This window comes from Herpailurus yagouaroundi, unplaced genomic scaffold (genome assembly GCF_014898765.1).
Source record: "Herpailurus yagouaroundi ecotype Mexico unplaced genomic scaffold, PumYag 160, whole genome shotgun sequence".
Lineage (NCBI taxonomy): Eukaryota > Metazoa > Chordata > Mammalia > Carnivora > Felidae > Herpailurus > Herpailurus yagouaroundi.
In genome coordinates, this window is record NW_024412401.1 from 41,043,562 (window position 1) to 41,070,231 (window position 26,670).

At 42.1% G+C, this 26,670-nt stretch overlaps 1 long non-coding RNA gene across 1 annotated transcript in view; it reads right to left on the reverse strand.

Moving 5' to 3' along the window:
• Positions 1-633: 633 nt before the first annotated feature.
• Positions 634-26,670, reverse strand: part of LOC121034436 (uncharacterized) — a 153,426-nt gene continuing 127,389 nt past the window's right edge. Inside the window, exon 3 of the long non-coding RNA XR_005792425.1 lies at positions 634-796. This is a non-coding gene — a long non-coding RNA (uncharacterized LOC121034436). The remainder of the gene's footprint in view (positions 797-26,670) is intronic.

Here is a 26,670-nt window from a genome sequence, read left to right on the forward strand (position 1 = left end):
CCCACCCCTCTCGGACCTGAAGAACCCTCCCCCACAGGGGCCAGCAGCCAGACTGCGCCCCAGACCCACACCAAATGCTCTCCAAATGCCTGGAAGAGAGACAAGAGAACCTGAAAGGCAGAATGAGGATGGAACAGTCCAGCCCAGCTGTTCCATGATGTATTATCAACCTTTTTCTACAACCGACCTCCTCAATTAGAAACACAACACTCCATCATACTCTGAAAAGCTACAAGCAATGGTTGACTTGATGGAGTCCCTCTTCCAGACCCACCGACTGACTTGGGAAGATTGTCAACAGTTACTCTGTACTCTGTTTAATACAGAAGAAAGAAGAAGAATAATGAGAGAAACACAACAGTACCTAGAAGATCACGCACCTCCAGGGATCAATGACCCTACTGTCTGGGCTCAAGCTGCTGAGCCTGAAGAATGCCTAACATGGGATTTCACCACAGAAGAAGAAAAGGCTCACATCTGACAATACCAGGAAGTTCTCCTTCAGGGAGTCCAAGCTGGAACCAAAAAGCCCATGAACATGACTAAAAATCAGTCACACAGCACCCTGGGGAGTCTCCTGGAAACTACCGTGAAAGATTATGTGACGCATACCGTGTATATACCCCATTTGACCCCAAGGCACCAGAAAGTCAACAAATGGTAAATACCTCTTTTGTGGCACAGGCTGCCCCAGATATCAGAAGAAAACTCCAGAAGTTGGAGGGCTTTGCCGGGATGAATGTCACTCAGCTGATAGAGGTCGCCAATAAAGTTTTCATGAACAGAGAAGTCGCAGCTGAAAGAGAAGCGGAGAGAAGACTAAAAAAGAAGGCCACCCTTCTCACAGCAGCACTAAAAGAAATGGACACTGCAAAGATGAGAAGATCCCAACCACCAAAAGGGGAGAAGCCCAGAGCCCCCTTAGCAAGGGACCAATGTGCATACTGCAAAGAGAAAGGACACTGGAAGAATGAGTGTTCTAATTGGAAGGGGCCCTCAAAACCCAGCCGATATCGGGAGGAACCTCGAGGCGAGAACCTCGTTGTTCTGGCCGGGATAGAATCGGACTGAGGGGGACCAGGCTCTTTCTCTCTTGGCCCCCATGAGCCCACGGTCAAAATGAAGGTAGGAGGCCAAACAATAACTTTTATGGTTGACACTGGGGCTGAATAATCTGTTGTTACTTCTCCGGTGGCACACTTAAGCCAAAAGACAGCAACCATACTTGGGGCTACTGGGACATGGGCAATGCAGCAGCCTTTCTGTCAAGCTCGACAATGTGAACTTGGGAGTCACAAAGTCTGGCATGAATTCCTTTACTTGCCTGACTGCCGGATTCCTCTTCTGGGCCGGGATCTGCTCTCCAAGCTTGGGGCCCAGATAACTTTTGAACCCACTGGACACACTAGCCTCCAATTAAACCCAAGGCAGAAGGAAACCCTGGTCTTGGTGATTACCCTGACAAGGGAATAAGAATGGAGACTATTCTGCACCTGGGCCCTACCTTGTAGCCCCTCAGAATTCAGGCTTACATTCCCCTCTGTATGGGCTGAAGATAACCCACCTGGACTAGCTTGGAATTGGGCCCCCATCATCGTTGACATGATCCCTGGAGTCCAACCGCAGAGACAAAGGCAGTACCCCTTCCACTTGAGGCTAGAATGAGTATACAAGAGCACCTGACCAAGCTCAGAGAAGCAGGTATTCTAATTGAGTGCCAATCAGCTTGGAATACCCTGCTCTTATCAGTCAAGAAGCCAGGAGGAGGATACCAACCAGGACAGGATTTGAGGGCCATTAACAATGTGACTTTTTACTTATACCCAGTGGTTCTGAACCCGTATACTCTCCTCAGCCAAATTCTGGGGTCAGCCAGATGGTTTACAGGCCTCGACCTAAAGGATGCTTTCTTCTGCCTCCCCTGGCTCCTCAAAGTCAACCATTGTTTGCCTTTGAATGGACTGAGCCCGTTAAGGGGTGCCAGATGCAGCTGACCTGGACACAACTTCCGCAAGGCTTCAAGAACTCGCCCACTCTTTTTGGGGAAGCACTAGCTGCAGACCTCGCCGACTTTCTGAGGGAAACCACAGGCTGTGTCCTTCTCCAATATGTAGACGACCTCTTCCCTGCCAGCGACACCTAAGAAGACTGTATGAAAGGTGCCAAGGCCCTCCTGCAGCTCCTATCCCTCTCGGGGTACTGGGCCTCTTGGGAAAAGGCACAGATTTGTCAGCAGCAGGTCCAATACTTAGGCTTCCTCCTCACAAAAGGAAAAAGAGAACTAGGACCAGAAAGGAAGAAAGTTATCACCACACTGCCATAGCTCCAAACAAAACGAGGCTTGCGTGAATTTTTAGGGGCCGCAGTGTCTCTGTCGCATTTGGATTCCCAGATTCTCAGCCATAGTGGGGCCCCTCTATGACCTGTTGGGAGGGCCAGACCGGGAGCCCCTCGCATGAACTGACGAGGCAAGGGCCGCTTTCACAGAAATAAAGTTGGCTCTGGGATGAGCCCCAGCCCTGGGTTTTCCTGACATAGAAAGGCCCTTTAACCTCTTCGTACATGAAAAGGACAAAATAGTCCTTGGAGTGCTCACTCAGAGCATGGGGCCTTGGCAACAGCCAGTAGCCTACCTGTCAAAAAAAACTTGATCCTGTGGCTGCAGGATGGCCACCATGCCTCAGAGTGCTGGCAGCCACAGTCCTGCTCATCAAGGAGGCAGACAAACTCATACTGGGACAAACACTTAATGTTTAGGTCCCACACGCAGTGATGTCCCTCATGAGCACCCAAGGACATCATTTCCTCTCCAATTCTCGGCTGACACAATACCAAGGCCTTCTCTATGAAAACCCAAGGGTCACTCTTGAAACAGTAAGAACACTAAACCTGGCCACCTTCCTTCCCACGGAGGAGGGAGAACCCAACCATGACTGTCCCGAAGTAGTGGATGAAGTCTACACCAGCTGCCTGGACCTCCAACACCAGGCTATGATAAGCCCAGAGATTACCCTGTTTAGCGATGGGAGCAGCTATTTATAAGAGGGAAGCCGAAGAGCAGGATATGCGGTAACCACAACCACCAAGGTTCTGGAAGCCAAGGCCTTGCCGGAAGGATGGTCAGCACAATGAGGTGAACTGTACGCCTTAACCCGAGCCCTCATCCTTAGCAAAGGTAAACGAGTTAACATCTACACTGGTTCCCGGTATGCCTTCCCTATTGTGCATGTACATGGGGCCATCTATAAAGAAAGAGGCCTCCTTACTGCTGCAAAGAAAACTAGCAAAAACAAGGAAGAAATACTAAAGCTTCTTGAGGCCGTATGGCTGCCAGACGAGGTAGCTATCCTACACTGTAAGGGACATCAGAAAGGAGATGAGCCCATAACCCAAGGAAATCACCTGGCCGACAAAACAGCCAGAGCAGCCGCCTGTGGTGACCCAGGCGAAGCTCCTACCTACACTATGACTCTAGCGCCCCAGAGGGAAGCCTCCCTGCCCCTGTACACAAATGAAGAAAGAAGTTGGGCCTCGACAGAAGGGGGCATGCTAAGCAAAGAGGGATGGTGGGTCATGTCAAATGGATACATCTTTGTCCTGTCATCCATGGGAAAACACCTAGTGAAGGAACATTACCAACTCACGCACCTAGGGAAAACTGCACTAGAGGCCCTCCTCAAAAAGAACTACTATATCAGCCAGCCACTGGCATTATGCTGACCTATCAGTGAACAATGTGTAACGTGTGCCAAAAACAATGCTGGGTCTGCCCCACGGCCCCTGCCTGGCACATAAAGGATGGGGGGCCACCCCTTTTGAAGACTTAAAGGTGGACTTTACCGACATACAACCAAATAAAGGGTTCAGGTACCTCCTTTTAATAATCTGCACGTATTCAGGATGGGTCGACGCATTCCCAACCAGAATGGAATGAAGTCACGAGGTGGCCAAAGCTCTTCTATGGGAGATTATGCCTCAGTTTGGTCTACCCTTAACCATACACGGTGATAACAGGCCTGCATTTGTGGCAGACATTATACAAACCCTAACAAAGTCCCTCAACATTACCTGGAAACTGCACACTGCTTACTCACCCCAGAGCTCAGGATAATAGAGTGGATGAATCACACCCTCAAGGAAACCCTGGCTAAGTTCCACCAAGAGACTAATCTCCCATGGCTAGATTTACTACCACTGTCCCTCCTGTGTGCCCGATGCATGCCTGGGGCACTAGGATATTCACCTTTTGAGTTATTATATAGGCGGACCCCCCACCCCCCATGTTTAGGAAAACTCCCAGGAGACCTACACCAGATTGGAGACAAAGGAATAAGAGACCAGCTCCAGACCTTGGGTCCTAAGTTACAGAGATAAACCATAGAGAGGGCCCCAATTTCCTTAGGGACCCCCGTTCACCCCTTTCAGCCAGGAGACTCTGCGTGGGTCAAAGATTGGAAGAGGGAACTTCTTAAACCACTGTGGACTGGGCCCCATACTGTTATTCTAACAACTCCTACAGCCCTTAAAGTTTTAGGTATCACCCCATGGGTCCATCCCTCCAGAGTTAAGAAGGACAACTCAGAAGAAACCACAACCTGGCAAAGTGATCCAAATCCAGTCAAACCGCTTAAACTGACCCTCAAAAGGAAAACTGGCCCGAAACCTCCAGCCCTGCTCCAGCCACACCCCGGAAGCTGGCTGGCCTGAGCACAGCAGAAGCTGGAGGAATCAATGCATGAACCTAGCCCAGGGGTTTGGATACAACTCTGCCAGCCCTTGCCCCTTACTGGTGTCATAGCCCTGATCTTACTTTTTTACTGCTGGGTTGACAGAGACTGCACCAACAAGCTGGACATGGGACAAAAGATGCATTCTGGGTCTCACATACCTCCTCTGGATGGGAGGATTATTAAGTACTGCCTGTATATTATGATAACCTCTCTCACCCTCACAATTGCCGCTTACCCACTTTGCCCCCAGGATTGTTGTATGACAATAAGGGGGTTAAGGGCATTCAGTGCTTTCACTTCCCTTCACAAAGATTGCTACAAGGAAAAAACACCCACTCTCTGTCAGTCACCCACCCAGTGCCCCAGGGACTAAGTTTTGGACCATAGAGATAACCCAAAATGTCAGGAACCCAAGTCACAACAAGGGCCTCCAGAGAGGGAAGCGAGCTTGCTACACTTACCTTCCTCAATGGGGGATGTCGGATGGGGGAGGGGTACAAGACAGGGCCCTTCAAAAAGTTATAGAGGGTACCCAGGATAGGGTAATATAAGCCATAAAGGCGACCACTCCCCCGACAGCCTACCAAGGTTTGAACATTTCAGGCCTCAATCAGATGCTTACCAATTCCCCACTTCGGCGATGGGTCAATACTACTCTACAAGTCCTCCCTAAAATAGATAATCACACCCAAACCTGCTGGATGTGCTTGTCCTTCAGCTGGAGGGCTTACTTAGCCACTCCCATCCCTTTGACCTGGGAAGCTCCTGAAAGTCTCAAAACCAACACCTCTGTCTTAATTGGACCCCTGGCCACTGGGGTCTGTCTCACAAATGCCGATAATCTAATTTGTATGGTCCCTGAAGGTATGAACGGTACCTCTCTATGCGGAAGAAATAGAACCTTAAAGAGGAATATAACCCTATGTTCAACCCCTGGGGTGTTCTATCTGTGTTCTAATTCAGCCTACCAATGCTTAGAGGCCAACTGACTCAGATACGTTATTCTGTCTTCCTAACCCCAGAGAGATCCGTATACACTGACGATCAGTTCCTAACAGCCTTTTAGCCCCAAGTCCCTGGCTAAACGGGCAGCCCTGTTACCTGTTCTGATAGAAACAGAAATTGCGACAGGAATAGGAAACGGAATAGGGGGCATAGGTTTATCCGTAGAACTATACCATAGACTATCTCAAGAGATAAATGAAGACATGGAACGGGTGGCAGATTCTCTGGTAACTTTATAAAACCAAATAAACTTTCTGGTGGCAGTGACCCTCCAAAATAGGCAAGCCCTTGACCTCCTCACTTCAGAAAAAGGAGCGACTTGCATCTTTCTGGGGGAAGGATGTTGCTATTTTGTAAACCAGTCAGGAATAGTTACAACTAAGGTTAAGGAACTCAAGGAAAGAATTCAACACAGACAACAGGGAAGTATCAATCAATGGAAAGGATGGGATCTCACAGATTGGGCATCCCGGCTTCCTGCCCTGGTGGGGCCCTCTCCATAATTTTACTTGTATCCATTGGCCTCTGCATGCTGAGTGCCGTGGTACATTTTATTGAAAACGCTATTGCTCGCCAAACTACTGCACGTATCTTAGCCTTCTGAGAGTACCAACCTGTAAAACCGAAAGGTGATACCTACTAAAAGGTTTTTTAAAAGGCATCAAAGGGGGGAATGTTGGAGAAGTGAATAAAGTATGCCAAAGATGGCCCATGGGGCTAAAACAAACTCTGGTCTGTAGCTTAGAGACCCCTCCTCCATGTTCTTCTTCCTTTGTTTGCTGCGCGCTGGAAAACTCCCCACAGATATGGAAGCTGACGACTATAAATTACCCTCCCCACTTGCATTCGGCACTCAGATCTTTGGAGAAACAGTCTCCTCTAAGCCCACCAGTGTTATATAAATCTCCGATCCACCAAAATCTCCAAGTGCTGCTTGGTTTTTCCGCCAGTGTTCCAGCCTGGTTCCGTAACAAGAGCACAATTAGAATCACAGATAGGGGTCAAGTAGCTCTAGTTAGATACCTTTGTGACTGAGGTGACTGAGATTAAGAACCAGGATGATCAGTTTATAGCACGGTACTAAATGTACCTTTAGTAAAATGGCAGCATTACACTTCTTTGAGTACTCCTTTAACATTGTGATGGAAAGACTCTCCACCATTACTCTGAGTCTTGAGAAATCATTTGAAATGAAGGCTCAGAGTTCATGCAAGATTTTTATCTCTTTGGGAAAAAATGGACATTAATTTGAATTGAACCCAGTATATTTATGTTCACAAATTCTTCCTTGAAGGTAGGGGAGTAAAAGAGGATGTTTTTAGAAAGATTTTAAACTAAAATTGAATCAAGACAGTTTAACTTCATTCTCAATGGCAAGTGATGGATGCCTGAATAGTTTTAAAAGGCTTGAGTTTAAATGCTGGTTCTGCTTTTAACCAATGGGATGGTTTAGGGTACTATCTCATTTCTCTGTGCTTACTCATTCTCTTCTTAAAAAGGTAGAACATAACTGCCCTACTTAATATCATAGAGTTGCTGTGAAGCAATAGAATGTGGAATTTATGAAATGATCTTGTAAACTCACTGTGCCCATGTAGAGGTTGACACTCTTCCTTAAATACCAAAGGCCAAGATTCCCATTTGCCTAGTACTAGAGGATGCCTGGGAAATCAGTACTTACTGTATCTGGAGCCAAAAGGATGCAGTGATGCCCATGAGAACAGTGAACTGAAAGTAAAGTTGTCTGGGCTGCTTCTCACCTCTTCCAGTCATTAGCATTATTACCTGGGCAATTATTCCTTCACCTCTCTGACACTTACTTTCCTCACCTCTTAAATGAAGAAGATGATGTAAAATTTTCAAGACTGGTTTTCAACCTTGGCTGCAAACCAGATTCTCCTTAGGTGCATTTGGAAAACTAATCCCCAGGAGGCATCCAAGATTAATTAAACCAGGATCACTGAGATATGATACAGGTATCACTGTTTTTGAAACTCCCGTGGTGATTCCAAAACATAACCATGTTTGAGAACAACTGATCATCTAAATGGTTTTAAGGTCATGGTCCCTCAATGTCTAATATTCTAGTGTTTTGAGAGAATTTCTGGTTACCTCCAGGTTGGTCCATCTCCAATTCCATAGTAGAGTTTTGCAATGTTGTTGAGAATTGCACATACCAGTTATATTAGTTTCCTAGGGCTGCCGTAACAAAGTACCACAAAATGGGTGGTTTAAGCAACAGAAATTTATTGCCTTCCTGATCTGGAAGCTAGAAATCTGAGGTTAAGGTGTCAGCAGGATTGGTTCCTTCTGAGGGCTACAAGGGAGAATCTGCTCCCTGCCTCTCCCCTGGTTCTGGTAGCTTCCTGGCAACCTTTGGCATCCCTTGGCTTATAGAAGCATCATTGCAGTGTCCGTCTTCACCTTCATATGCATTCTCCCTGTGTGTATAGCCTTTGCCCAAATTTCCCCTTTTTACAAGGATGCCAGTTATATTAGATTAAGGCCCATTCTTCTCCAGCATGACCACATCTCAACTAACAATGTGTAAAGTGACTATTTATAAATAAGTTTACAAGCTTAGGTACTGAAGTTTGAAAATCAGCATGTGTATTTTAGGGAAATGCAATTCAATTCATAAAGCCAATACTTGGATTTGAGCAATTGGGAAGGGGTTCATGGAGGGGACCTCTTGAAACTTCCATGGCTGGTTCCAAAGGAGGACCCATTCTCATGTAGAACACAGCACACCTTCCATTCTTCCTGAGCTCCAACCCCCACCCTTGCCAGGTTTTTAGAATTCTATTCCCCCTGACTGTCCCCTCCTGTATCCTCCAGTGATCTGTTGCCAGAGACAGAGACCCTGGCCCCTTTATTTACCAGTTTAGGGATTTTCCTTTAAGCATCTCAACCCCCTGCCAACCACCTCTAGTTATTAAAATGCAGCTCAGGATGTCTCACTCTGTCTGTTACATTATCATTCCTCGTTAGAGACTCCTCCAGGGCCTGAGACATCCCTGCACTGACTTTATAATTACAAAGTCAATTTCTAAACAGACATTTGCAAATAAGTCAATTTAAATACTGAGATTTGCAAACAATAATTAAGCAGTAGCTTCTTTTTAAATACCTCTATATATAATTAATGCCTGTGGGCTTTTCATTTTACCTTGCAACTGGGTAGTTTGCAATTGTTTGTTGAGCTAAAGGGTTCTCTGAAAGCAAATCAAAGCACTGGGGAGATTTGGGAAGCAATTGAAGAAAGGGTTTTTCCTTTTCCTCCTTCATCCCTACTACTACATGTGATTGGCTGTGCTTTTCATCAGTTGGGATTATGACAGGGGAGGGAGGCTGGAGAAGAATCATTTTCTTCAGTAAAAACAGCAATAACAATATAGGATTCTGGTCTGGCTAACATGGCTTCTTAAGATATGCAGTCAGGGAGTCTCCATGCTGAAAGCCTCAGCTCCTGCCAATTTCAACATCACCTAAAGAGAGAGCTCTCAGTAGCTCAGCTTTGATAGTGCTTCTCCCTGGTTTTAAAAAAATCTACAGTGGATCCCTGTTACCTGAAGGATAAGGTTCTGACCCTGGCATTCATGGTCCTTTACAATCTGGCCTTATTCTCTTTTAACAAGTTTTTTTTTTTTGAAAACCTACTAGATGCTAAGGAAAATAGTAGGTCACAAGGGCACGCTGGTAAATAAGATAGTCTATTTTGAGGTCTAATGGGGATAGAAACACTGAAAAAGTAAACTTATGGATGATGAATGTTGCAAAAGAGGACGTAATGCTGAGGGAGCAAAAGGCAAGCTGACAGGGTGGGCATAAGCCCACCTCAGGTGGGATACGTGTGATATTCCTCTGGTACTCCTGGCTGCCCAAGAAGAAAGGAAAGGGGAAAAACAAATGGTTAACTGATAGAGATCATAGTTCTGCAGGACCTAAGTCTCCATCACCCCTCCATAGTGATGTGGGAAACAAAGGCAGAAGGAAATGGCAGATAAAACTAAATTTCCTCCTCCCTGCAGCCCATTGACAAACATCTGCTGGCAGAGTAAAATGTTTCTCCAGGAACTTCCTACTGTCTTAATGCTAATGCTTTGCTAGATGGAAAAACAACCTTAGCTTGACAATAGCTAGGCCTCCACTATCCTGTAAGTCTTCTTTAGCATATGAAAATCTCACTGGAAATTTCCCCTGGACTTTACCTCCCCCAATTCCAAAGTATAAAACCAGTCTCTCCTCATAGTCCGGTCAGCTCTTGCTGCTCACAGGTCCTGTCCCTCTGCTTCAATAAAATAACCTTTTTGCACCAAAGACCTCTTCAAGAATTCTTTCTTGGTTGTTGGCTCCAGACCCTGCGCACCCCACTGCCACCCAAAAAAACCCTCATCAGTAGGAGTAAAATTTGCATTGGTCTGGAGACTGATGAATGTCAATTTAAAAAAGTGATATTTCCAATAGAAATCTCAAGGATAAGCAGCCTTTAACAAGATGAAGACTGAGCAGAGGAATTTCTGTTAAAACTCAAAGCAGGGGACCAGGAGTAGCTAACATAAGGAGATGGTAGGAAATGAGGCATGAGTCTAGACAGAGAAGTATGGACTAGAATCTTGAAGGCATTGTAGGCTAGGAAATGATGTGACTAGTTTGGCTTATGCTCCAACTGTGTCCTCAAGTCCTACAAAACCAAAGTCCTACCAGGCAACGCCCTCCCAGAGAGTTGGATGATCCAGAAACTCTTGAGTCTGTGTTCCCAAACTCTCCTCCAGGAAGGAGGTTCTCCCCAATATTCTCAACCCAGCCAAATCCCTCAACTTCAAAATCTGATTCAGAAATCACAGACTCTTTAAAATGTCTTAAATCCCACTACCACGGCCTTGTAAGAATAGATTGCCCTCTAATCAGTGCTTTGAAAGCATTTTGTTCAACTCCTTAATTCAACTTATACCATGCATATATTTATGTACACATATAATAATGCAACTGCATAAATGTATATTATATCTACAACTCTCTAGTTCAACTCATACTAATACACATTAACAGTAAAAGCTTTCATTGTTTTCAAGTTAGTGTGTATATCTCAGCAAAATGTTTGCAAATTGTAGATACAAATAGTTCATTATAGTAATCATCAATTTTTCCAATATCACAAGTATTTTTCAGTGGGAGTCCCCACAGGTGCTGTGGCAGGGGCTGGTATGATTTGCCTTCAGAGTGTCCTCAAGCACAGTCATAACTCTCCTTAGTTGGTTGGTAATCCCATTCAGTACATGGGAAGAGAGCTTCTGTGCAGCTTTCCCTCAGGTAGAGTGAGGCTGACTGAGATCAGAGGTCCCCAGAAGAGAGGTCAAGATTCATCACTCCAGAGTTCATGAGGCGTCATTCATTTATTGCTCTTATCAAGGTGCTGACATTCTGGGCTTAAAATATAGGAAGGGGAATCCCACTGACCTCAAGGCCTCTGTTTCACCCCATCTCTGAGATAAAAGTCTTTCTCTTTTCCCATGTCCATTCTTATTAGAAGGCAGGTACAATTCAGGCCCAGGATCTGGGCCCTAGAAAAGTCAGCACTGCTCTGCAAGTACAAAGCCAACCTGGAGAAATTAAGGGTATGGCCAGTTGAAGAACCTCCACTTCCTCCTTAAGTCAATCTTATTTCTTTAGTTCAAACAAATCAGTACAAGGGGTAAGTGACCTTCAGTGGGGTACATAGTTCCCAATTCAGATAATGAACAGATTATGAGTGACCCCCATAGTCCTTTCAAATAAGAATTCTGTCTCCTTTGGTGATGTATTCCAGAGGCTTTGGTATTAATTTCTTATGGTCTTTTCTTAAGAGACCCCTCATCTCTGGAAAGGCCTTAAATGCTGATGGGGAAGGGTTTTACAAAATGCAGATACACAGTTCCCTAAAATAGTTAATGCTCCAGTGTAGGAGTGAATCATCAGTGATCTTCCCTAACTCTGACCCTCATGTCTACTCATCCATGAGCTGCTGGCTCATGTTCCAGATGCAACTGTCTGGGATAATCAGATTTGTGTGTGTGTGTGTGTGTGTGTGTGTGTGTGTGTGTAGGGGGGCATAATCAGATACTGGTTCTGATTAAGATTACTATGAAGTTCATTTTTTAATCTGGGTAAATAGATGAAAAAAAAAACCTATGAAATCTTAATTCCTACTCTGCTCAATTAAATGAGAATCTTTTCAAGTAGGTGAGGACCTGGGTACTTTTTATATCTCTTAATGTGATTCAGTTCAGAACCACTCATCTAGATTGTCACTCATTGAAAGCCAGCTTTATTCTGATTCAATTGTCTGTAGTCCAAAATGGGGATCCAATGCAGATAAAAGCAGATAGACCAACTAAAGCTCTAACTTTTGGTGACCTCTCACATTCGTCAGCCATCAAGACACTCAAAGAAGTGCTCAAGGCAATGAGGGATGGGCATGAGCAGCATTCCAAATTCCTACCATTTGGGGGCAGCTTTGAACAAGTCCTCCCACACCTGAGTGAGCACACACATCTTTACGGAATCCTACTAGCATATTTTTCTGGCCCTTCTTCCCTCACCCTTTTTTTCCCTCTTAGTCACTCTTTTCTATCTTTCTCTTTGGTTTCCCATTCACTGCTTCCATAGAGCCCAAGAGCACCAGAATGAGGATATAGAGTGTATACAGGTCATGGTGCTTGTGGTCATTGTATGCCATTGGAAGAGTCACTTCAATTTTTAGGCTTCCTTTCCCCTTCTGTAGTTAGTTGATTGGATTAGATAGAATTATATTTACCTTTCAATACTAATTCTACTGTGATCTTTTATATTTTGTCATTTTCTATTCTTTTTCCCCCTCCTTTAACACCTCTCTCTGTAAAAATTTTTGAAGGTTGGTTTTGAATAAATGGGGAATAATCAATCATTTCAGTCCCTTTTGCACCTACTTTTGGTCCAACTTCCAATGTTCACAACCAAGCAGAAAGCTGTGGTACAGGAAAGTCAACACTCGTAGCTGAATGGAGATGCTGTGGTTCATGCCCTTAATTGGGATTTCATGTACTTCATCTTCCCCACTCAGTGTGGACTTCCATTTTCCCAGCCTATCAAATTCCTCCTGCCCTTCATCATGTAGCTCAGATTTCTCTTCTACCATAGAGAAGACCTACCATGATCATCTTCCTTGATCATGCAAACCCTCCTTGAATAACTTTTCTTTGGCCAACTACATCATTTATATCTGAATCTTAAAACATAACATTTAGATACAATTTTACATCCCTTTGTTTGGTGTTATATGTCTGGGTCTTGTGAACATTATTTATAAGATTATGGAGGATACAAGCTTAGGGTGTCAAGCTCAAGGATAAGCATACAGCATGCACTTAAGATAGATCTGAGAATATTACAAGTTTATCAACTTAAAAATAATCTCTTTCAATTCCCAAAATTCACACACAAAGAAACTCTCAGAGAGGAAAAATGACTCTCAGAGAGTTAATGGCTGAACTTGACTAAAAGGTAGGTCTCCTCAATCCATTTCATTTTTTATATCATTTGCTGTTTGATTTATTTCTCCAATACGTAATCATGCCCCAGATCCTCAAAAGGGTCGCTTAACCCACTGTTCTTCCATTTCTGTACAGTTTCACAGAGATATACTTCATCAAGATATACTCTTGATGCCCTTATGTACATCAATTTTTTAAAATTCTTTAAAAATATTATTGAGAGAGGGAGGGAGGGAGAGAGCGAGAGGGAGGGAGGGAGGGAGAAAGACAAAGCATGATCAGGGCAGGGGCAGAGAGAGAGAGAGGGAGATGGAGAATCTAAAGCAGGCTCCTGGCTCCAAGCTGTCAGCACAGAACCCAATGCGGGTCTTGAACTCAAGAACCATGAGATCATGACTTGAGCCAAGTTGGAAAGTTAACCAACTTTCCACTCAGGTGCTCCTGTACATCAATTTAAAATTGATATGTTAGTCCACATAGATGTCTCCTCTGTTAAGGAGGCAATGATGGTTTAACAGGAGGTACTTTCAGCTTGAAATCTGAAGATCTGCCCTCAGTTCTCTGTTTGTGACTTAGAAACTGGAGGAGTATAGGCTTACTATTTCACTCCTCTACACTTACATTTCCTCACATTCACAAAACTAAGTATAAATACCCTTAACAAAACACTTGAAAGTCTGGATGACTTTGGATGAGGTTTGCCCTCTGTTAACTGTGATGAGCTACTGAAATATCAAATATGGGTTTTTTTCTCACTATTATTAACAAACAATAATAAAGTATAAAAACATTAGTGCCGGTTAGGGGAGCAGCACCCTCATTTTGCTTCTCGAGACTACTTGGTGGGCAGGAAGCCATCATCAATATTGGTGACAATTACATACACCTCCTCTCTTTTCCTTATGTGTGTGCGAAACCCATAACTTAAAACACTTGCTGCTATTCAGCACAAAAACAAATAGCAAAGCAACTCTGCCTGTGATGTATTTCAACAGCATAACTTAGACTTGCCACCATTCTGTTAAATTATGAATATCTATCACCTGATGGAGTCAATGCTTTTATTTGGAACAGGGAAGGAGGGAGGCAATGAAACACACACACACACACACACACACACACACACACACACACACACGGAGATGCGGTTGCTATAGCGATTAACAATGGGTATCCTTCGAACAGGGTTTAGGGATGCTGATGCAGCTAAAACAAATGTTTGTGTTTGGCCACGGTGGAGACGGTGACGGATTATGGAGCCTTGGCCTTGAGCCTTGATGTAATCCAATTCTAAATAAATCATAAATCTAAGTGCAGACTGGTAAGGCAGAAAGAATACCAATTCAGGCCAAGCAGTAGCAAGCGGGCAGTGGTGGCCAGGATTGATTATGGGGTGTGCAGCAGGAAGCGTTGACAGGAGGAGGACCATGACCAGCCTGCAGGGATGTACTTCTTTCTCTTTGAGCCTTAGCCAACCTCCAACTGAGCTGCCAGACCTCAGTAGTGTGAATGAGAGATCACTGCTGAATTAGCCACAAGGCCAGGGATTCTGCTGCCTCCTAAATTCTCTCAGATGAAGGGATTTTTCATTGTGAAGGGTGCTGAATTGCTAATGTTTGGGCTACTTTCATGAGACCCTTACTTGGAAGGACCCAGAAGTTAGCAGAGAGCCTAAAGTCTGCTGGAGTGTGAGAAGATGCTATAGTTAAAGCACCTGGATTTGGAATAATTGTATACTTGTATGAGGGAGTAACAGGAACAAAGACAATTGTTTATGCAGAATGCTGACATTCTTCCTCATTTTCTGTTTTCAAAGTGAAAGAAGCAATGAATGAAGGGTGAAATGGAGAACCAAAATGTTAGCTTTATGTACACTGGAAAGGACAGGGCCGCTCTTGGGAACAAGGAAGTATATAGAAAGGTGTGAGCAGAGATTGAGAACAATATGAGCCATTGTAGGTTGGGCAACTATGAAAGAAGAATTTTAACAAATCTGGAGATGGGGGTATTCCAAGCTGTTGGAAAAGTTAAAGAACTGAATTTCAAGAAATTTTGTTGTATTTTAAAAATTGACTCCCTGTTTGAACAATTACAAGAAACTACAAAATAAGATGTAAATTTCTTTTCAAATTTCTTGGATGTCAGACCAGAGCTCCTTACAAATGCAACATATTATGCCAAAATGGAGTAGCTAAACATTATTTTTTAAAGATTTTTTGTAATGTTTAATTATTTTTGACAGAGAGAGACAGACATAATGCGACTAGCTGAGGGCAGAGAGAGAGGGAGACACAGAATCCAAAGCAGGCTCCTGAGCTGTCAGCACAGAGCCTGATGCAGGGCTTGAACCCACAAACCATGAGATCAAGACCAGAGCCTAAGTTGGAGCTTAACCGACTGAGCTACCCAGATGCCCCTAAACGTTATTTGGTTTTATTCTGGAAGGGGTTTGGGATAAAAAGTGCAATGTTCAGATTCAAATCACTGAAAAAAAATTTTAATGTCTATTTATTTTTGAGAGACAGAGCATGAGAGGGGGAGGGGCAGAGAGAGAGAGAGAGAGAGGGAGACACAGAATCTGAAGCAGGCTCCAGGCTCTCAGCTGTCAGCACAGAGCCCAATGTGGGGCTTGAACCCACCAACTGTGAGATCATGACCTGAGCTGGAGTCAGATGCTTAACCGACTGAGCCAGCCAGGAGCCCCCAGATTCAAGTAATTTAAAATTATCACCCTCCAACTTAACACAGAGAGCATTTTCTTCACGGCTGCCAAATTAACGGACCTATGACACATGGAATAGATATTGATCCAACATGAGCAACAATGGTCCTAGAAATGCCTCCTCATTGCCAGAGAGATACCACGGACACTACTGTGAGGTATCAATTGTGAGGTCAGAATTGTGGTATTTAGGCAATATATTTGGCCATATAAAAGTAGATGTTCATTAAATTGATTAAAGATTATTGTGGAGCAGTGGATGCAAAGACAGGATTAGATGTACAACACATTTATTGGTGGAGAAATGCCCATTGAAGGATAATGGGGAGCAAGCAGGAGAAGACAGGGAGAACCTTCAGACTGGGATGCAGCTCTGACTCCAGGGAAGAAGGACAGGAAGGAAGGAGGATTGGATAATAGCAGCCTCAGACTGTATTTGTTCCAAAAGGCTTTAAGATGGGTCAAAATCACTCTTCAGAAGAGTCTTGAATCCTCACAGGAATGAACTGGCATTAGTACCTTCATTGTGCTCAGTCATTGGCTGGGAGCATCCCACTGCAAGTATGGTCTCAGAGGTGACAGATCCGGTAGGTCAGTAACTGGGGCCATCTGTCAACCAGGTTCCCCACAGCAGGAGCCATGAATTTCCACGGCTACCACAGTGAATTTTAGGCTAGATATATTTATTGTTTTAACCTGGCTTCTATAGAAATTCAATATCTTAAAGAATTATAGACCTTTCTCAAAACGGACAGGTGGTCACTGGCAGGCATAATGGACTGATTCAAGGCTTTGTCCTGGGCCAAATTTTTAAGACAAAATTCCTGAGAATTAAGCTCCAGCTCTGGGGTATTCCATCAAATACCTTTGGAACTGATATTACATGCCACAGTGTGATAACACTTTATGTGAATTTGGATTCTGCAAATTAGAAATTACATCGTATAAAATATCAATGTCTCACTTTATGCATAATATTTAACACTATGTGACTCATTCAAATTAAAAACAATTCATCAAGAATTTCATAATTTCAAAGTGGGCTCTGTGAGTTATAAACTGTGTCTTTGATAGGGCCAAAAGCAACATGTGACTTCAGATGTTAAACAGAAAGACCTGATGCCCTGTGTCAGGATCAATCTTTAATTATGTGATGTTTTGAAAGTTATGATCTTTATACAAAAAATGCATGAATCTTCTTTTACTCCAAGAAACTTGACAATGTGCACAGGTAACTATAATAGCAATGTGAGAAGAAAAAACAAACAAAGGAAATATTAAGTTGTGGGCAAAACTTGCAGTGAACCAAGAGGTAGAGGAAGGAGGAGAAATACTGGCAATTAAGTAAGACTACAGGGTCCAGGATTAGAATTTATTTATGCACTCTATGCAATCTATTTTGGTATGGGCTGCCTGAATCTCCTAGAAAAAGTGAAGAGAAGCTGGAATGTTTGTGTCTAGTTGATAGCTCTATATGGGCAGGAAAGGGACTTACGAGTTGCATTTTCTTCCAGACTGGAGGGACTTCCACAGCTGATAATTGGGCAGTAAGTGGGTAGAAGGTAGCTTGGAGGATCAGAAACTCCTAGATCAGGTCAGTGCAGTAGCAATTTATAGCCAAGAGTTACAAAACTATTTCAGATTTCACCACCTATATGAGACGTCTGAATTCTTGCTGTTAGCAAAGCTAATTAGAGGAAGGTTGGGGGAAAGGGGAAAAGAAAAGAGTGAGCATGATGTCTCCCTGGAAAGAAATCAAATAGCAGAACTCAGACTGAAACTCTAGGTAAGGCATGAAAATCGAGAGATACTATAGACTCCTAAATTTGGGTACCCCAAAATGTGACCCAGGTTGGCAGAGATGAGTGGTTTCAACTCTATCAGCTGATGCTTCAGAGATAGCCAGAGGCTGCATCTCCTAAATCATCTCCACAATGAGAATGTGGAATGGAAAATGGAAAATGTTACCTGGCATACTGTGGACCCACGAGTGGAAGGGAAAATGTCAGCGATGAACTGAAGATTAAGAGAAGCATCAAGTAGCTGTGAGGCAACAAATTGGATAAACATTTCATCTTCCTTCCTTCTTAGGAGAAATACAACCAGGATTGGGAGGTGACTGAACCTGAAAAACAACATGGTTGCTACTCTGGACTTGTCTAAGTTACTCATACCTAGGTTTGTTGGACATAACTTTAATGGGTACAGTCAGTGCTCAGCTCTTAGAAGATCCCACTGGATCTTGTAAGAGAGGAAGGGGTTCAGGCTACGGATGAGAAGGACCAATGGGTGGTGCAAAAAAACATGTTCCCTTCTTTCAGGAGGTTCTTAAAGAATTCACTGAAGTTTAATTATAAAACATGAGTATTCAAGGCTCCCTTCTTTCTTGCCCTCTAAGAAAGTGATGTGTAATATTAATGGGTAAATTGAAGAACTGAAGACAAAGGAGAGAACACTTGTTTTAAAAAACAAAGGGCAGAGACATATCCTTAAGATAAAATGATAAATCAAACATGGGTTAGATTTTGAGGAGATTGGGGCTTTTGAAAAGAGGAAATATTTAGGGCCGGTTGCTACTCACTTAAGTATAAGAAAAATACATTGAGAAAAATTACTTTTAAGGAGTTTCTTTTTCTCTGAGTATTATGCTTGGCATCTATTTTTTTAAAAGAAACTTTATTAAAGATTTAAATAGCCTATTCAATTTTCAAATATTTGTTCATATGAAATTAGAGTTTCTTCTAAATGTGACACTGTGCTGAGGCAAGCCCTAGAATAGCCTAGCTTTATCTTGGTTATGCTGGCACAGTATATAGTTGAGCATCTATCTTTTTCCAATAAGAATTATATTAAAGTATAAATTATCCAAATTCCATTCTTAACTGGAAATGTTCACTCTAAATCAAGAGAAAGTCTAAATATTGGAGAAGCAAGTCAGCTGTATAAAGACTCAGAAACAGAATTGGAATGGAAATTGCAGGAGTTACCAGGGATTTAAAATTAGAGCCTCAGGATTGGAAAAAGCATTGCAAAATCATTAAGTTCAACCTCCTAGCCAGTCAGATTTGCCTCTGCAATGAGCATGACAGATGGCCACCTAGTCTTTGCTGGAACCCTTCCAGTAATGGAGAGATCTCCACCAAGGCAGCCAATTCTGTATTTGGACAATCCTTATCATTATAATGTTTCTTGTATTTAACCCAAATTTGTTCTCCGTGACTCACAATTATTGGTCTTCATTCTATCCTCTGGGTACAGTAGAACAAGGCTGAGAAGAGAGGTCTCACCATTTACTAACTATTGAGTTAGGGCAAATTCTTAATATGAACAAGAATCAATTTCTGCATTTTTACAATAGACAAGATAACTCCGAAATCATAGGTTTACTTTAAGGATTAATATGATAATATGCAGATTCAATACAGTGTCTTATACATAATATATTCCCAAAAATGTTTTAAAAAATGATATCAACAGGGGCGCCTGGGTGGCTCAGTCGGTTAAGCGTCCGACTTCAGCTCAGGTAACGATCTCGCGGTCTGCGAGTTCGAGCCCCGCGTCGGGCTCTGGGCTGATGGCTCAGAGCCTGGAGCCTGCTTCCGATTCTGTGTCTCCCTCTCTCTGCCCCTCCCCCGTTCATGCTGTGTCTCTCTCTGTCTCAAAAATAAATAAATGTTAAAAAAAAATTTTAAAAAATGATATCAACATTACTAATGAAAATGTTAGCAGAAAGTCAAGATCAATGCCAAAGGATTCCAGGTTATCTCTTTCCTGTCAAAATTTACTTTTCCGGCCTTATGTTAAGTAATGAATCTCCATCTTGGAATGAGTCTAATCATAGGTGTCTATGGCCTTGATTTTGCAATCTGGCTCTGACCATTTGAGCTCCCAACTTTTCTCTCTTATTTTGTATCTTCTTAAATTCTGATCTTGATCTCTGTGCATCTAACTCAAGCTTGGTAAGTGGCAATTCCTTTCTGGCTCCACCCTGTGTCTGGGTGGAGCATGAACATTCACATTTCCAGGGTGATCAGTGAGAAGGACTGAGACCTTTCACTTGATGTACATATTAAGAATGCTGTACATGCTTCACGTTCTTCACAGACACATGTTCAAATTTTTGCATACTTAAATCCAATATAAGGGCAAAAGCTCCTAGGGGGTGCAAGGGCTCAAATGCTTCTGGGAGAAGAGTTAGACATTATCCCTTGTATTTATTTCCCTTGTATATACCCTTGTAAATACCCTTGTATTGATTTCCATTAAAGAGCTGTATGAAGTCATTTTTCTTGGAAGCCATGATAGACAAAGTCCAGATCCTCCTGCAAGAAAGGAGTGGCTGCCATGTTGTAGGAAGAGTTCTCAGAAAACATCTTCCAACTTTATCTTCTTCAGAGTTGGCTTAAACGGCAGAGAACCACCTCACTGAAGTCATACCCTTCTGAAGTCAGTTCACCTATGACTGGCTCAGTCAGGGGTGTAAAGGCCTGACCATTTCAGCTCAATGTTGAACTCTCATGTCCAGTGCTTACTCTAGAGCTTTCTACCATGCTGATAGAGGCTTTGTTGAACCTGTATTGCAGCTCATCTTTTTCCTCTGCCCAATTCTGCTTCTACTCTCTTTTATAGGCGTTAATTCCTAACAAATATCATGCTACCCCAAATTGTCTCATCATCTGTACCTGGAGAAGTAGTGACAAAGGCTACATGAACAAGGAGGGATTTGTTGTACATGGTTTCTCCCCACCCAGTCCCACCCCAAAAGCTTCTGGGAGATGGGACAATAGAAATGACATATATTCTTTCCACCTTGTGAAGGTATTAGATTTAAGATCTTAAGGAAAGGGTGGAAAACAGAGGGAATGGAGCTCAAGCAAAACTTGTAAGACTCTGGGATAAAGCAACTCTGCTCTGAAGCCCATCTGATGAATTCTGAATTATGGACAGTTCCTTTACCCTAATAGGCCACAGTGTACCAAAGTGCAGGGACAGCAAGAAGACACATTGAATAAGATGGAGAATAAGTAGACTTTCTCCTAAACCCATGCAAAAAAATCACCACCCTGGTGATGGAGGAACTGGAGGCATACAGCAAGACTCAGAATAATTGGGATCTAGGCCCCAGTATCAATGTTGCCACATTTGTACATACCTACTGGTGGGATGTCAGGTATTTGGGTTATAACCATAGGAATACACGTGCTCTATACATGTGTTGCACAGTTGAAAGTAAAAATAAAAACAGCAACAAGAAATCAATACATAGAATAAGTATATAAATAACCAGAATCAATCACTCTATTTATTTATTTTATTGTTGAGAGAGAGAGAGACCACACATGAGTGGGGGAGGGGCAGAGAGAGATGGAGACAGAGGATCCAAAGCAGGCTCTGCACTGACAGCACAGAGCCCGATGGGCTTGAACTCACGAATCATGACCTGAGCCAAAGTCAGATGCTCAACCAACTAAGCCATCCAGGCACCCCTAGAATCTATTTTTAAAATCAAATCCAGGGATTAGAAATTTTTACCTGACGTAATCTAGGGTTAGAATAATTAAAACAAAACCCACAAAGTTCTAAAGAAGACATCTATGAGACTCAGAAGAATGAAACTGAAGATCTATGAATTTCCAGTCATTAAATACAGATTCTCTGATGTGATACAGAGTTTCAAGTGTTCTGATGTCATAGCATAGCCTTATTGCAAATATCAGGAAACAATCTTTTCTCCAGAATCAGAAATCATTACTAAGAAATCATTACTAAGCACTACAATAATTGCAGAAACACTGAAGAAGACAGTATGTATGTTTCACAAAGCCTGATTAAGTAAGCTTCAAGGACACAGAAATAAATGCCATGTGATCTGTTCTCTGCAAAGGGTCTGATATATTTAGATTTTCATTAAGATGGGCTGAAGCACAAAATGTCTTAAGTTATCCAGGAAATGTAATTAACCACTTCCTAAGATTCCTACTTAATCAATGCTATTTTCCCCAATATATAGTTAATTGAACTGTCAGAGTCTACTGTGGTCTGGGGTATGTGGCTAATTTGGGCCAGTAATATCAGGGATATTCAAATTCAAGGTCAGTTTTTTTTTTCCCATTAAAATAGCTCCCTATTTTGACTATACACTTTCATCCTCTATGTCAAATACACCTTTAGCCAACAGCCATACTTAAAAATATATTTAAAAATTAAGATGCTGAAATAGTGATATATTTATTAAAAAAATATGGAAGGGTTTTGCAGTTAGGAAGATCTTAATGGAATCCCTCCTCTTTCAGTTAACAATTAACCCTGGGAAATTTAGTTCTTGGTTTATTTCTCTGTCAAATGGAGATATTAATTCGTACTTCATAGTATTGTTGTGAGGTACCAGAAGTAATGTTTGGATAGCACCAGACATATAGTAAATATTTAATAATTAATTTCTGTTATTATTTGCTTTTTAAAAAAATTTGTACTCATTATTTTGAGAGAACACGCACATGCGAGCAGGGGAAGAGCAGGGAGGGAGAGAGAGAAACCCAGGCAGCCTCCACCCTGTCAGCACAGAGGCTGATGCAGGGCTCAATCCCATGAACCCTGAGATCATGACCTGAGCCCAAACCAAGAGTTAGATGCTTAACTGAGCCACTCAGGCGCCCTGGTGTTATTATTACTTTCATTTCTACTATTGCCTATTACCTTTATTCTTAGTCTTCTAGACTGTAGTCAGTGTGAAAAAAAAGGCCTCACAATTCCATGCATATGAGATGATCTCATATCTTACAGATACCGGTATGTCTATGTTTCAAAAGTATATTATCAGAGTGGAGAACACCTGTTTTGTACAGTCAAGAGAAGTAAAATGATGTGCAAGCCACTTTCCATCCTGTTGCTCAGATTTTCCTCAAATAAGACTCCCTGGGCATCTCTGAGGACTTCAAGGTAAGGACCCTGGACCTTAGAGCCACTTTCTTCAGGAGGTGCTGTCATATTCATCTCCACCTGGGCACAACCAACCTTTCCTTTCTAGATGTCACTGCCTGTATCATTGAGTGGGAATAAAAAAGTTCATTTGTCCATTTCTTCATTCATTAGATTTCCCAACAGCCTTCTAAATGCACAGCACCCTGCTATTTGTTGGGGATACAGCAGTTACCCAGACATAGTATTCACCCTCAAAGAACACACACGTGAAGGAGGGAGACAATAGGATTTAACAAAAAAAAATCTATATTTAAAAGATAGATTTTGAAGTCAGACAGACTTGTTGTATAACCCAGATCTTGCTTTGATCAAGCTCCTTGATTTGGGCAAGTAATTGTATGGCTCCCAGGCTCCCTCCTGTCTGTAAAATGGGAACAGTATCTGCCATGGGTCATCAGGAGGACCTCATGAACTAATGGGAATGAATGCTTAAGCAGTGATTTGTACACAACACGTGTGTAGTAAATATTAATAGCAGTAGTAACAATGTAAAATGATTCTAATAACAATAGTTATATTTGTATTATTATCCATTTGAGATATCTGATGCAGCCAGCACAGGGATTGGGGAGTATACTGAAAACTGAGGCAGGAGAAGTAAACAAAAGCCAGGTTATGATGAGTTTTGCAGAGCCCAAGGGGGCAATGGAGGATCTTTTCAGAATTTTAGAAAGAGGAGTTTTAAACAGAAGAAAACAACTTGGCCTTCTACTTCTGAAAGATTGCTTGCCCCTGGGGTGGAATTTTAAGTGCCTGCAAGCTCAGAATTGGTCTGTGCTCATGACCCACAGGTGTCCCCCTCCTTGATGTGTCGTGAAAAATTAAAATGAGGACAGTTCAGTCAACAGAGTGTCTGTGAAATTAATGAACCCCTTCGCCTTCAACACCTGGTAATTATATCTTTCAATTAAACCAACTCTCTAGCTGTCTACGATCTTATAAATTAACTCACAGCCTTACATCTTTCTCGGCAGCCAGATCATTTCAGGCCTCAAACCTAAGAGGCCAGAGATAAAGAGTGAGGTCAGGGAGGCCGAATGATGGGCCTCATTTCAAATATAGGGCTCTCTTTTGCTTATTACAGAGGGACCAGAGTTTTTTTTCCTTCTCAGCTTGGCCACCAGAAGCAAAAAAAATCACTTTTCATGTAACTAATAATCAGTTTGAACTGTATTTGAGCATATCCCATGACTCACTGAAAGAGAGGAATTGAACTAATGAAGTATGTTCAGTCTAATTCAGATACATTCAGTTATTCATGAAATTTTTGAGAGTAAGAGCATTTTCTAGAGATAGAAGAAATGATGCTCTGGGAGGGATGGTTCATCTCTGCCATGAAAAAAAACAACAACTATGGTTTAAAAAACATTGAGTTTACATATATATCCATTGATTCTTCATCTACCAATTTTTTCTGTTTTTAACATGTGCAAAGCAGTGCACTACAGGCAGGGGTGTATGGGTAGTAGATGGAACAGAGTTCGAGCTGGTACACTTTGTAAGAAGGAGAGATGATGTGATGAAATAAGTAAGGCTCACACTACAAGGGTTCTGTAATGCTGTCTTGTCTAGGAAGTTTGCAGTTTGTCTTAAAAGCTAAGAGAAGCTGTGTAAGGATATCAAAAAAAGTTTTCATGGCTCTCATGGTCATTGTATTTTTCATGTTATCTTTACCCTCCTTGCAGAGGTGGTAAGACTGGACATGGAAAGACAGGTTTGAAGATTCCTATGAAAGTTCAAGAGTACTAGAAAAAGGACAGTGGAGATAGAACTGTAGAGTCACAGACTCAGACTCAGTGACTGATGGGAGTTGCATGGTGAGGAGGGGAATATTTTTAAATGTCTTCTAAGTAAAATAAGTCAGAGAAAGAACACTGCACGATCTCACTTAATATGTGAATAAACAACAACAAAAAAACCCACCTCATTCATTCTTCACAGATGACATGATACTCTACACGGAAAACCTGAAAGACTCCACCAAAAAACTGCTAGAACTGATACATGAATTCAGCAAAATTGCAGGATATAAAATCAACATACAGCAATCAGTTGCATTTCTATACACAAATAATGAAGTAGCAAGAGAAATCAAGGAATCAATCCTATTTACAATTGCAACAAAAACCATAAAATATCTAGGAATAAACCATTTAACCAGAGAGGTAAAAGATCTGTACACTGAAAACTACAGAAAGTTTATGAAAGAAATTGAAGACACAAAAAAGTGGAAAAACATTCCACACTCATGGACCAGAAGAACAATTATTGTTAAAATGTCAATACTACCCAAAACAATCTACATATTCAATGCAATCCCGATCAAAATAACACCATCACTCTTCACAGAGCTAGAAAAAACAATTCTAAAATTTGTATGGAACCAGAAAAGACCCCAAATAGCTGAAGTAACATTGAAAAAGAAAACGAAAGCTGGAGGCATCACAATTCTGGACTTCAAGCTGTATTACAAAGCTATAATCATCAAGACAGTATGGTACTGGGTCAAAAACAGATACATAGATCAACGGGACAGAATAGAGAACTCAGAAATGAACCCACAAATGTATGGCCAACTAATCTTTGACAAAGCAGGAAAGAATGTCCAATGGAAAAAAGTATATTCAGCAAATGGTTCTGGGAAAACTGGACAGTGACATGCAGAAGAATGAACCTGAACCACTTTCTTACACCATACACAAAAATAAACTCAAAATAGATGAAAGACCTAAATGTTAGACAGGAGACCATCAAAATCCTAGAAGAGAAGCAACAACCTCCTTAACCTTGGCCACAGCAACTTCTTACTAGACATGTTTCTAGAGGCAAGAGAAACAAAAGCAAAAATGAACTCTTGAGACCTCATCAAGACAAAAATCTTCTGCACAGCAAAGGAAACAATCAACAAACTAATAGGCAACCAACGGAATGGGAGAAGATATTTGCAAATGACATATTGGATAAAAAAATCTATAAAGAACTTACCAAACTCAACATCAAAAAAACAAGTACTCCAGTGAAGAAATGGGCAAAAGACATGAACAGACACTTTTTCAAAGAAGACATTCAGATGGCTAACAGACAAATGAAAAGATGCTCAACATTACTCATCGTTAGGGAAATACAAATCAAAACCACAATGAGGGGTGCCATTGAGCAATGAGTTGGTTAAGTGTCTGCCTTTGGTTCAGGTCATAATCTCATGGTTCATGAGTTTGAGCCCCACATGAGGATCTCTGCTGTCAGTGCAGAGACTGTTTAAGATTTTCTGTCACCTTCTCTCTCTGTCCCTGCCCCACTCACACTCTTTTTTCTTAAAAATAAATAAGCAAACTTAAAAATTAAAAAACAAACAAACACAATGAGATACCACATCATACCAGTCAGAATCGCTGAATTTAACAACTCAGGAAACAACAGATGTTCACAAGGATGTGGAGAAAGGGGAATACTTTTACGCTGCTGGTGGGAATGCAAACTGGTGCAGCTGCTCTGGAAAAGAGCATTGAGGTTCCTCAGAAAAATAAAAATAGAGCTATGATCCAGCAATTGCACTTGTAGGCATTTATCCAAAGGAAACAAAAATGCTGAATTTAAGGGGCCAATGCACCCCAATGTTTATAGCAGCACTATCAACTATAGTCAAATTATGGAAAGAGCCCAAATGTCCATTGACTGATGAATGGACAAAGATATGGTGTGTATGTATATATATATATAT